This window comes from Sceloporus undulatus, chromosome 1, assembly GCF_019175285.1.
Source record: "Sceloporus undulatus isolate JIND9_A2432 ecotype Alabama chromosome 1, SceUnd_v1.1, whole genome shotgun sequence".
Taxonomy (NCBI): Eukaryota; Metazoa; Chordata; class Lepidosauria; order Squamata; family Phrynosomatidae; genus Sceloporus; species Sceloporus undulatus.
The window spans coordinates 267,491,933-267,505,567 of NC_056522.1; the positions used below are offsets into that span (position 1 = coordinate 267,491,933).

Consider the following 13,635-nt stretch of genomic DNA (forward strand, 5'->3'; position numbering starts at 1 on the left):
GCAGCTACTCGCAAAGGAGCGACTGGCTGCTAAGCCAGTCAATTACTTTTGTGATTTGTTTTCCTTTAAAAGGAAAAAAGAAATCCTCCCTCCTCCTCCTCTCTGCTCCCTCCCCCGGCCGCAGCACTCTGTTTCCCGGCCCCACAACAAACTCCAACTCCCAGAATTCCAGATTGCACGGCACTCCTGCACAGCAAAAAAGGAGTGCTGGGAAGCGGCTCCTTTTTGCGGTGCACTTCTGCCGCCACAAAACGCCAGTGATGGTGCGGTGACGTCGCAGCTGTGCCGCCCCATTTGGAGGCGGTGCAGCTGCGACATCACCAGTATGCACCACGTCTGGTGGGCATGCTGCAGCTGCGGCACCCTCATCATGTGCGAGGGCTGCCGGGTGTGTGGGCACTCCGCCCATCGGGCAGCCCTCGTATGTGACGATGGCGCCGCAAAGGCCCGTCTGTTCCAGGCCAATGAGGCCAGAGTCACTTATAAGAGAACCTCTTTAATTGAAAAACGCAATTAGGAGTTCTATTCCAAGCTATCACATGCTAGTGCAGGTTCCCCAACCTTCTACTCTCTAGGTGTTTTGGACTAAAAGTTCTAAGACTCTCAGCCAATAATGAGGAATGATGGGAGTTCTCATCTAAAATATTGGGGGAGGGGACATCTGCTTGGGCTGAATTAGTTTGTCAGTCCTAACAACAGAGCAGAGAAATTTAGGTGAAGTGCAATGGAAACTGAATCTCCTTTATCCAGAATTCCAAAATTGTAACATGGGTGGCTGAGGTAATGACACCTTTGCTTTCTGATGGTTCAGTGTACAGTGGACCCCTCCACATTTACTGGGCTTAGGGACGCAGATACCTTCTGAAAGTGGAAAAAACACAAATAATTTTTAAAAAACATTATTTTTTTAACCTCACAGAACACATCTCTAGGAACTTCTAGGTCTTCCAGCACAACACATCCACCAGAAGTTGACCACAGAATTGTGCTGGAGGAGCTACAAAAGGCTGGAGAAGCATTTTCTCTAGTAATCCCTAAGTCCTCCAGCACAACCTGTGGCAAAAGCAGGTCGCAGAGCTGCGCTGGAGGACCTAGAGATTCCTAGAGAGCACATATTAAGCAAATCTGCAAAAGTAAAAGCCACAGATGTTGAGGGCTCACTGTGTACAAACTTTGTTGCATGCACAAAATTATTAAAAATATTGTTCATAAAATTACTTTCAGGTTATGTTTATAAGGTGTATACAAAACTTAAATGAATTTAATGTATAGACTTGGGTTCCATCACTATGTATATGCAAATATTCCAAAATCTGAAAAATTTCAAAGTCCAAAACACTTCTGGTCCCAAGTATTTCAGATAAGAGAGACTCAACCTATATAGGATAGAAAGGAGGTCTTCAAACACTACATAATTATTGCTTATGATTTGCTTTGGTAGAACAAAGGGCATGTAAAGAGTGAGGAGTGACACCATAACTCATTTCTGATCTGAATGGACATACCTAAGAAGGGAGCTTTTATACATTCAGAGACATCAAAGTAGTAGCCCCAAAAGTGTTATCTCTTCAGACTGAAGTCCTATGCAAACTTCTGTAGGATTAAGATCCATTAAACACAATGTGATGTACTTCTGACAACAATACATGTAATCTGTTTCACAGAGCAATCCTCAATATCAGGGGTAAACAACCTTTTTGAGCCAGGGGCCGGGTTGCTGTCCCTCAGACAACTGGGGGGCCGAAGCCAATAAATAAATAAATAAATAAATATTTTAAAAATTTAAATAAATAAATAAACCGGGACAAATGTAGGACAATATTTTCAAATGGTGGACACTTTTTTAAATGTTTGCTGATTTTTTTAAAAAATGCTAATATAAATGCATGTTTCTGAGGCATCTATAGACAATTGCCCCCCTTGCTCCTGCGCGCGAGAGGCCAAAGGCCCCGGCGGCAATCGGCGGCAGGACCAGGCTGGGGCCAGTCCCAAGGCCTCGCTGGGCCGCATCCGGCCCGCGGGCCACAGGTTGCCTACCCCTGCTCAATATCATCATTTCTAGCTATGTGAATTTCTTCATGGAAACAAGGCATACTGGAGATAGAACTTTCCACAATGACTTATGTCATTTCAGTTGGTAATCTGTTTACACTAACTTCACTTGCCTTGTTATACCACAGAGGGTTGTAAACTGTCAATTATCCAAAAGTGTAAAACAGAAGTGAAGGAACCCATGAAAAGAATAATCAAAAGCATATCTTCCTTCCATGTAACACATGTCTCTGATGCCCTTATTCAGTGTAGACATAAACTCAAGTCTGAAACTGAAATGTTATGACCTCTAGACAAGAGAACATTCACACAGACAATGAGTTTGTCCTCTTATCTCTGGACCAACTGAGTAACACTGGAGTGTGATTTAATTTGATGTGCAATGCAACTTAATAGTGGTCATTCTGGTTACAACCACTCCTGTGCATTTAAAAATGTCATTGTAGGAACAATCTAACATATGAGACCTGTCAAACTGCAACTCTATGGGCTAAAACCAAATGTTAATCTTAACTAGAGTAGACCTCCTAAATCAGTGGTATTTAAATGAATATTGGCTTAGCATATTCCCACTGATTTTGATTGGTCTACTCTAGCTATGACTAGTAACTCGATTTACTTTTATGTGTTCCCTCCGCAGAGCTCAACAAAGATGAAACCATCTGGAAATTTGAGGAAGTGCTACTTATATACCACACCTCTGAGACACAGTAGAAAGAATACCTGGCATGCAAAAGAAGGGTCAAATCTGACTCTTCAGTTTCAATTTGAGAATTGTAATTTACAAACAGGAAGGAGAAATCAAACAAGTGTGTATTCATTTTCTTCAATCTATCTCTGCTATCTTGAGCAGCAAATACTGATGTAAAACTAGTTTTTCTTTCTCTGTAACACAATGTCTCATTTTCCCTTTCAGTTTACAAAACTTGGATAATACATTCCAATACTGACAACCTCTAATGAAACCATTAACACAACAGCTGGCAAAATAGGTCAGCTCATTTGCTACTTTGGCCTGAAAAAGAAGGGCAGAAGGTGCCAGTCTGTATTATCAAAAAAACAATTCCAAAGATGTGCACATTTCTGAGCATACATAATTTTGACCAAATGACTTTTCTTGATCATGCCAGGTGGAATACCTTACTTAGGAAGACCATTTCACACTTACAGTTTTAGGTGTATAACTTTTAAGTTAAAAAACAAAACAAACAAACAAAAAGACCGAGGTGGTATTTGCATGGCCCTCCAATATTACTGGACTGCAACTCCCAGCAACCTTAGTCATTATAGCCAATGGTGGGGAATGCTAAAACTGCAGTCCAACAACATCTGGAGGGTTGTATCATGCCCAACCCTGGTGTAAGGTACCAATACAATAAACACAGGTTTGAAAACACATATAGCATACAGATATAACCAAGAGCAAGAGTATGACCCTTTGCTTTTAGCCACTGCTTTTCCCAAGCCAGTGCTCTCCAGCTGTACTGGACTGTAACTTCCATTTTGCCCAGAGATGATTAGCATTACTGGACAAAACTGATCTACAACATTAGCAGGTAATAAGAGCTGTCTCCAAACCTGATTTCCATAGACTATGCTTTTGTTAATGGGATGGGAAGAGGACAAACCAGTTATTTTTTAATGTTACAAAGTCTAGTTCTAGTGGTGCTTCAGTAAGTAACAGAAGAAAAGGTTAGGGAAACTGGCCTTTTAAGTGTAAACAAGCCTGCCTTGAGAATGGAAATGGAAAGAACCAACTGAATAGTTTTCCCCTTTCTTTTAAAATCCAATTTGCACACGTGACATTTTATTTTAGACTACAGCTGCTTATTGGTTCAGCGAACCATATACTGTATATGGCTCATGACACAATAAGGATGTAGGGAAAATAAAGTTGTTTTGAAGCAGCTAAAACAGAGACAGGTATTTCACATATTCAAATGACTATCGTCACTGCATGTTAATTGCAACTATCACTGATTGCACATCTGAATTTATTTATTTATAATGTTACTCACTAGACTTAGCTGTGGAAGTATTGGCACCACAAATTCAAAAGCAAAATAGTACGATTCAACAACTGCTGAAAACAAAGCACTGTACTGATACTCCTTAACACCTTTTGTGAATTTAGCTGTTAGTCAAGGGACTACTCTTTCCCCTGCCCAACTTTCTTCAAAAAGCATTGCAGAAGACAGTTTATTAGCAGCTTCCCTCTGGAATAAGTTTTTTTAAAAGAAACATTAAAATATATCAGTTTCCCCTATGGAAAAGTACATTATGCTTAAAAAGATAATTTCCAGTATCTACTGTGCTGCTTTCTTTGCCACCAGACTTTTAGGCACCACCTTGCACAGACCTATGCAAATCTATCATATTTCTATACATGAGAAACACAGTTTTGAAGAACCTGGGTATTTGAGGTTTTCTAGCCATGACTGATTGGTTGCTACTGTGTATCTGAAGATAAGTATAGTAGCTAAAACATCATACAGTACTAGGACCAGAGAGATCCAAGTTCAAATACTAGTGGGTGACGTGGGGCTCTATTTCTGATAGCCCAAAAAGAAGACAAAGGAAGAACTGCATACTGCCCTGAGCAGGAATAGTGGGATAAAATGTAATAAATATTTGCCTTTGGCACAAGACAATCCTATTAACACAGTGTTTGTCTACAGAAAGGAAAAGAGCTTATCATGTGTTAACCATTACATTACATGAATGGGATGCCTAATCATTCTTTTAATGTTTCTACATACTTTGAAGCAGATACATGTTCATTTGAAGAGTTGTATTAGTTCCAATTTATGTAATGAATTAGCATGATCTTAAATTCAATGGCTACTTTTTTTAACACACAATAGTTTAATCTTGTTGACTCTAAAGTGACTGGGTGATGCACCACTTTAATCCTTTTCCCTTCTCATTCTCCTGCTGACCTCAGTGCAGTTTCAGCATTTAACTAGAATCACCATGACTGATAAGAAGAAAGACAGAGATAAAGAGACCTTCCTCTGATTTTGTCCTTTCCCTATTTTATTCCAGAGATATTGCATGAATCCATGTAAACTGGCTAGGGTGCATGATGCTCTGAACCCAATATTGCTGATATCAGTGGAAGTTTTCATTTGACAATAAAGGTGAAGTTCTTAACTTGATCATCTTAATTACTAGCAATGGTAATATTCTGCCTAGAATATTCTAAAAATTTTAGTCCCTCTTCCCGAAAAATACATTTTCCAAATTCAGCTTTTGCTTTAAACAAATAGTCAGTAACCTGAAGTGGCAGAGCTATCTTATTTTGTGCCACCCTTTCCCTATTTTGGTTGATGGGCAGGAGTTACTGAATATTGGCACCATTTGTGAACCATACCTACTGAGCAGCTTGGTATGTCAAATTAGCTCAGCAAGGAGCCAGCCAAACTCAAAGGAAGGCTGACAGCAAGACAGATGGCAATCCAAGTATCTCTCCATAAGCCAACAGTCAGAAACAAAAATTTCTATGATACAAATTTAGTTCAGTAGATGTTAATAAACTGTCTATTGATGCATACAACCCATTCATTACCTCTTCACCAGAAAGGGTAAACAAGCCAGGAAAGGTTAGCTTCATGTGACATCCAGCCCTGGGATTATGGGTAACCTTGCCCAAACCAGGATTATAAACAATAGCATGTTGTTGGTTTAGGAATCCTGGCATGACTGGGCATACTGAATTGAAATTGTGGGTTCAGATATCATTTACAGCTCTCTCTTTCTAAATCTAAAGATTAGTTGGACTCAGATAATAGGTAAATTAGGTATACTTTTATATTTTTAATTTACCCTTAGTAAATTGGTAGAATAAAATTCATACAAATAAACAGAATGCTGTGTGATATGAATTTGAAAAATAAGTTCTGAAGTGACTCTTTACCTACTGCATGATAGATATATGACAAGTCCAAATATGCAAGAAATGCAGGCTCTGTTTATGCAGCAGTTTAAGCCCCAAATCCTGGCTTAATAAACTATTATAGGAACTCCCTTTGTGCCAATAGTTCATTTGTTCCCATTTTATTCACCCATTTGCAAAAAGTGGGTAAACATTTTAATGGGTGAATGGGGTTGGACTGGATGGCCCTTGTGGTCTCTTCCAACTCTATGATTCTATGATTCTAGATAATACCTTTGATCATAACAGGTAGTAATGACATAGATAATTGTTGTATTGGTATGTGTCTTCAAGTCCATTCCAATTTATGGTTACTCTATCATGTATTGTTTTGGGTTTTTTGTTTGTTTGTTTGTTTGTTTTTGCAAGATTTAGTTAAAGGAGATGTTTGCCACTGTCTTCCTCTGAGGCTAAGAGAGTGTGAGGCTTCTTCTGCAGTTAAGAGGCTAAAGTCACCTGGGCGGATTACAAACGGCCTTCAAGGGGCCGTTTTCCCGCCACCACCATTCGCTGCATAGGGAAGCCCCAGCGGCCAGACCACAAGGCTTCCCCGCACAGCGAAAAAGGAGCACCAAAATGGCGCTCCTTTTCGAATCGCGGAAGTGGCGCCGTGAGGGGTGGAGCGTGCCCTCGCGGTGTCACTTCCGCCGTGACATGTCTGGACGCACAGCGTCCAAGACGTCAAAATGGCGGCGCCCATGTGGATGGGTGCCACCATTTACGACGCGCTCCACGCGTACTGGGAGGAAGGGCCATGAGGAAGGTAAGAACCTTCCTAACCCTAATACGGCCCTTCCTAACCCTAGTACGCGCAGAGCGCGTACTTTATGGCGGTTTGTAACCCGCCCTGGTGGGTTTTTCCATGCCTGGAGAAGGATTCAAACTTTGATTTCCCATTGTCTAACTCCAAAACCTAAACCATTACAACACACTGGCATTCTATCATAGATTTGTGTATACATGTGCCTTCAAGTCACCAGCTGACTTATGGCAACTCATGAATTTCATAGGGTTTTAGGCAAGGATTACTCAGAGGTGGTCTTGCCAGTTCCTTCCTTTGAAATATAGCTTACAGCACCTGGTACTCATTGGTGGTTTACCATCCAAGTACTAACCAGGGCTGACTCTACTTAGCTTCCAAGGTCAAGGGGGATGTGGTGCCTTTAGGGTATTTAGGCCTCCTCTGCCCTAGATACAAGTGCAGAAATAGTACAGTGGTGCCTCGGGTTACGAAATTAATTCGTTCCGCCATTCCTTTCGTAACCCGAAAATTTCGTAACCCGAAACACTTTTCCGTTAGCACTGGAAAGCCTATAGCTGCACTTTGCAGCATTTGAATTTCGCGCCGAAATGAATTTCGTAACCCGAAAAATATTTCGTAACCCAAAACAGTTTTTGCCAATCCAACTTTTTCGTATCCCGGAAATTTCGTAACCCGATCATTTCGTATCCCGAGGCACCACTGTAATCACTATTTAGTTAATTCATTTGGAACATATACAGTCACCCCTCCTAACTTGTGGATCTCAGATCTGCAACCTTGGAAATCCATGACGGGCCAACCTCTGCAATTTTTAATGGGGCATGCCCCCCGTGTGAACACACATGGGCACATGCCCAATTTAAGCCTATGGGGCTTGAATATGTGCGAGCCTCCATTTTCATGAGGGGTCCAAAACAGATCCCCTGTGAAAACAGAAGGCCAACTGTATTTGCATTTACATTATTTTAGAGAGTCAAAAACATTAGAGAACATATGTGTGTGCGCGTGCGCACATTCGCATATATTTAGTCTTGCACAAAATTGAATTCATTATATTTTCTCTCAGTTTCCCATTTTAGCCTGATGGGGAGTGATGCAAGACTCTGGTACTTTATTCCATCAACAGTCCATTAAGACTACCATAAGAAACCACTTTGCTTCTTTAGGAAAATTGCCAAAGGTTGCCTGTAGTTCAGAAGAATTTGCCTTTTTCAAGTGCACTTACATTCGCTTTTTACTAATATGCCATAGATAGACTAACAACACTTAAATCAGCATAAATGTTCCATGAAGATTCAATGATGGCATTACAAAACAATGTAAACCTCCAGATTTAAAGAAATAAAAAGTGCCAGTATAAATGTATCTTTGCCAGACAGCTTATAGTCATGAGACCTATAAGCTTGCAAATTGTCTTAGAAATCACACCTATATTAACATTTTACACAAACATTTATTTTTGACCAATTCTTGAGGCATCTTATATTAAATTATAGTATGCCATACTGAAATATGAACCAATGAACTATGAGTACAGATGGATAACCATTTTTCACTTATGTACAGTGGTGCCTCGGGTTACGAAATTAATTCGTTCCGCGGCCGCTTTCGTAACCCGAAAAGCCTTCGTAAGCTGAATTGCCATAGGCGCTAATGGGGAAAAGCCGCGATTCCGTGCGAAAAAGCCGAAAAAAGCACCAAAAGTTTTTTCGTAACCCGAAAAAACATTCGTAACCCGAAACAATAATTCCCTATGGGATTTTTTCGTATCCCGAAAATTTCGTAACCTGGGTATTTCGTATCCCGAGGTACCACTGTATAGTTAAACAAATTTAACAGCCATGGTGTCTTTAAGGTATAACACAAAGACTGGACTAGCTATTTGTGCCAGATGCTTCCTATATTAAACTGCAGGCCACATTGATGAGGATAAGCTTCAGAAATGCCAATGGGGTAAGGAACCTTTGTGTGAAAATTTAAAAAAAACAAAAACAAAACTCCCAACCTTAGAAGTCACCAGGATGTGAAGTGCTGCAATAGTTCAGTTTCCTTTACTAGAACTAAAGGTGTCTGCAATATGTTAAGATTTTGTATGCTTACATTTTTCAAAAGTAAAATAAAATGTAAAAGTGCAGACTTTTTGAAAACTGGCATGCACTAACTTCAACATAAATTAAAGTAGACTTCCCAAATCAGGGATGCAATTCCATAATCAGCCTTCCAAATGTTGTCGGAATCATTACATGATTCCCACCACTGATCTAAATGTTCCACTTTACACGTGTCCAACCTCCTCTGTTTGAAGAAACAGGCCTATGTGGGCAATAAGCCTTTCTCAGATCATGGTGCTCTCCAGACATGTTGGAAATGAGCTCTAATCATCAGGTAATATGGTCAATGCCATGTAGAGGAGCCCCTGTATAACTTTTAAATTGCCACAGGACTCTCCTTTGATGCCTTTGCAACAACAAACACAGCTGTTGCTCTTCTGCAATCTGCTATGCTTGTGAAAACTGCAGTGTGCAAAATTAAAAGCTCAGGACAGAAAGATGTACAAAGATTTGGTGAGGAGAAACACACTGCATTCATTCACCTCTGTTCCCTCAGTGTGTAAACTTGCACATACCTGTATTTAGCATCCTGGAGGTCATTTTGAAGGGAACACAGAATCTTCAAACAGCAAACTTCCTCAGGAAGCCAACAGCAGAATGCTATGTATGTTTACTTAAAAGCAAGTACCACTGGATTCAATGGGTCTTATTCCTGGAAAGTGGCCATAAGGTTAACAAAACCAATGGGGAGTCACACTGACTAGATTGTTAGCCTTGCACAAAAGGACCCTATTTTCAAATACCTGCTCAGCTATGAAAGTCAGCTGACTGACGCTATACCAAAAAAAAAAGGGGGGGATGCAGAATGCCATCTCTTTACCCAATCACATATTGCTTTTGGAAGCTGATAAAGAGTGAGAAGAGGGGAGGGAGGACCTAGTCACTGGATTGGAATCTGGCAAGTGGGAAGGAGGGCAGAACACTGAATGGTCCAAATCTTCGTTTTATCCCTTCCAACTCCATAACAAGAGATGTGACAAATACCACCACCCTGAACCCATCTAATCCCATGTTTTCAGAAGCTAAAGAGGGTCAGCTCTGGTTAATAAATCAGATGGGAGACCACCGCGGAAGACCAAGGAAAGAAATCTGGCTGAAATTGTGAAGAGCACTGCCTGTCAGGATTGACTACACTGGGCTAGCCGGACTAATGGTCGAACTCAGTATAAGGCAGCTTCCTGTGTTTTGGGATATATGTGCATATTATGATCATGTCCAAGTCTTCACAGTCAACAGAATGCAGCTAAAATTAAATCCAGTAAAGCCAGGAGTCTCGCACCCCCTTTTTTCCATTTTCCCAATGCCCCCCCAGTACACTTGCACACTATTTAGAATTAAACTCAGCTATTATTTCACAAATCAGCTGACCAATCAAACCTGACACTGTTGCCAGTTCAGCACACTTTGCAGCTTGGATGCAATGACCATTCATACATAATAGTCTCCTTAGGCTTCATGACAGACAAAAGGGCATTTTCATCTGTAACACTAGAACGACGTTTTGCATTTCCTGCATGTGAAATATGGCTGTAACACCAAGCAACACTAGAACAGACGTTCGGTTTACAGAACGGCTTCCTTCCTTGCTCTACACCTGCACACAAACTGCAAAAAAGGCTCAGCGGCATATTATTATTATTATTATTATTATTATTATTATTATTATTATTACATTTATTTATATAGCGCTATAGGCTTTACATAGTGCTTTACAAAGGCATATTTTCATGTGTGAAAATACCCTTCGTTTCATCACACCATGACGCAAAGAGCAAGCCTGGGGAAGCAGATGGATTGCTGTATCTGAACATGGGTTCAGGTCTCAATAGTTCTCAGCCTAACCTATCCCATCAGTTATTGCAATTATCATAGGCAGAGATGTGAAGGCCCAGAAAAACAACAACATCAACACAGAAACATTCATAATTCCTCTTTATCTGAACCTTTATTTTTTCCAGATTTTTTTTTAAAAAAAAGATTCTGCTTCATTTCTTTTAGAATGATGTACATATGAATGAATCTCATTTGGAAATTCCGGTAGACAAGATTTTCATGTATTTATGCTCCCTCCCACACACATTATTTCTAAAAATTATGTAGCAGCTAGACTTTTAGGTAAGACTATGTACAGCAGTGCTACTCAAAACAATGATCCATAGACCCGCACCAGTGTGCAAGCTATCAGCCGCCAGTCTGCAGCAACTTTCCAGGAAAGAAATGCACAGTTGATACTAACGGGCACAAATACTGTAGGCTACTGGTCTCTGACACATTGGAGGAAAAAGCCAATTCCTTCACGTTAGATAGTCTGATCACTGATGTACAGCATCAGATCACAGTCATATCTGGCCCTAGTTTTCTTGGATGCAACTTTCCTATTTTGGTGCATATAGTACAGGTGAGAGTTTGCAAAACTATGATTGAATTAAACTCTTGCAGAATTTTAAATTTGATTTGCTTCAAGGCTATAGCCAGGAAATGCTAATTCACCAATTATGTTGGTCTTTCTATACCTGGAAAGTCCTACAAATCAGAGGCTCAGAGCTATGTTCAAAATTAATTGTCTTGCAGGACTGGTAGGATTCTTAATCAAGGAATAGATATGAAACGCTTTGCATTGAAAATATGTTGAGAAACAGGTTGCTATCATTTATGGGTGTACACCCTGCATAGAAAAAGGAGGCCTGGACTGGGACTTGTGTTTGTGTGTATGTATGTTTTCATTTTCTTCTTCTTGCAACCAAGAGCACACCTCTTTCCAGCCAGGCAAGGCAACACAAACACTCTTTAACACACTCCTTTCCTCCTGGCCTCTAAAGTCTGCCTGCGCAATGCCTTCCCCCTCCATACCTATGCAGTTCTTTGCATCTTTCAAGCATGTTTATTTTCCCAAGATTGTCCCCACCACCAAAAAGACAGTCCTTTAGGCTCTGTACTTTATGGATCTGAAGGGATACAAGGCCCCCTCCAGAGAGTTTTGATGCTGAGGTCAGTGGGAATTGGACTGCATCCTTCTACCGCAGAGGTGTGTGTGTCTGCATTGCAAGCCCTCCAAGGCTGCATCACAGCACAAAGATGGTTGCTGGCAGGAGTGCTTCTTCACCACTGCTGCATAGTTGAAGATGGATGTGTGTGTGTGTGTGTGTGTGTGGATTTAGTATGTGTGTATGTATATATCTATATATAGTGTCTCTGTATGTGTGTATTATATATATGTGTGTGTATACTCCGTGTGTACAGTATATATACATATGTGGGTGTGGGTGTGTGAATATAGTGTGTGTGTATATGTGTGTATATACATATACATGCATACATATATGTGTCTGTGTATATGTATAGTGTGTGTATATATAGTGTATGTGTGTACTCTATCTCTTTCTGTATATGTGTGTGTGTGTGTATATAAATAGTGTGTATATAGTGTGTGTGTGTGTGTGTGTGTGCGCGCTCTCTCTGTATATATGTATAGTGTGTGTGTAGTGTGCGTGCGTTTGTGTGTTTGTGTGTATATATACAAAATTCACTCTTATTGCCTTGGCTCTTGCCTGTGGATGCCTCCCCAGTGAGGGCTTCCCAGTGGTCCTTCTCAGTGACTTCAGGACCTCTTCCAAACCCTGGGGAAGACCATAAGGGTGTGTGTCTCACACCAGCCAAAGAAAATGCCTGAGACCAAGCCCCCAGACAAAGAGGATCCAGAGGGGGAAAACCCCCAAACCAAACCCAACACCTGTGCCATCTTTTGAGCTTCCTGGGAAAACATTGCAGCCGGGGCAAGAAGAGAGCAGGTCTCTTGGCAAGCAAATGCCCAGCCCAGGCCTTCCCTTCCCTCTTCCTGACCCCTGGGTCAATCCTCCTCCTGTGATTTAAAGGTCACCAAGATGCGATCCTTTGCGCTGCACCTGCATCCGCACTGCAGAAACAATCCGGTTTGACACCACTTTAAACTGCCGTGGCTCAAGACTATGGCATTCTGGGCACAGTCGTTTGTTTTGGCACCTGTGGTATGTTTATGGCATGTACCTCTGGTGCCACAACAAATGACCATGCCCAGAATGCCAGAGCCTTGAGCCATGGCAGGTTAAAGTGGTATTGAACCGGATTAGTTCTGCAGTACAGATGCAGCAGGCTCTGCACTGATGAGCTCTTGGCACTCTCAAGAGGTGACCAGAGGTGTCCTCAGCCCCACCAAGGAGTAGAAGGTGCCAACGAAGGAAGGGCACTCCAGAAAAATGGAGGACAGGGCCACATCAAAGCGCCAAAGAGATGTCAATGCAGGCTTCTTGGGTATGTATGTATGTGTGTGTGTGTGTGTGTGTATATATATATATATATATATATATAGTATTTGCAGTATATGTGTGTGTGTGTGTGTGTGTGTGTGTGTGTGTGTGTAAGCCTTAAACCTAAAGGCCTGCTCTCTGAGTCCTGCTGAAAAGGGAGGATGTTTGGGAATTCCTCCTGAAGGGAAGGTGGAAATGGAGGACAGGTCGTGGAAATGGAGGCCCTTTGGTCCCTCTGCAGCAAAGCCATGAAATCCAAACGCTGCAGTCCTTCCTTCCAGCTCTGGCTTCATGGTGGCAAGTCCAAAAGGCATCCCTTTTGACCAAGGGCAAGTCACACTCTCTCAGCCTCAGAGAAGGGCCAAAGGCAAACCCCTTCTGAACAAACCTGGTCAAAAAAAGCCCACAGTGGGGGGGGGGGGGGGGAAATAAGTCGGAAACGGCTTGAAGGCACACAACAAGAAGAACCACTATATTGGGAGAAAGGCGGGA

At 41.4% G+C, this 13,635-nt stretch overlaps 1 protein-coding gene across 1 annotated transcript in view; it reads right to left on the minus strand.

Annotated features, from left to right (window-relative positions):
- Positions 1-13,635, minus strand: part of DUSP8 (dual specificity phosphatase 8) — a 118,617-nt gene that overhangs the window by 103,841 nt on the left and 1,141 nt on the right. The gene's annotated exons all lie outside the window — the stretch shown is intronic.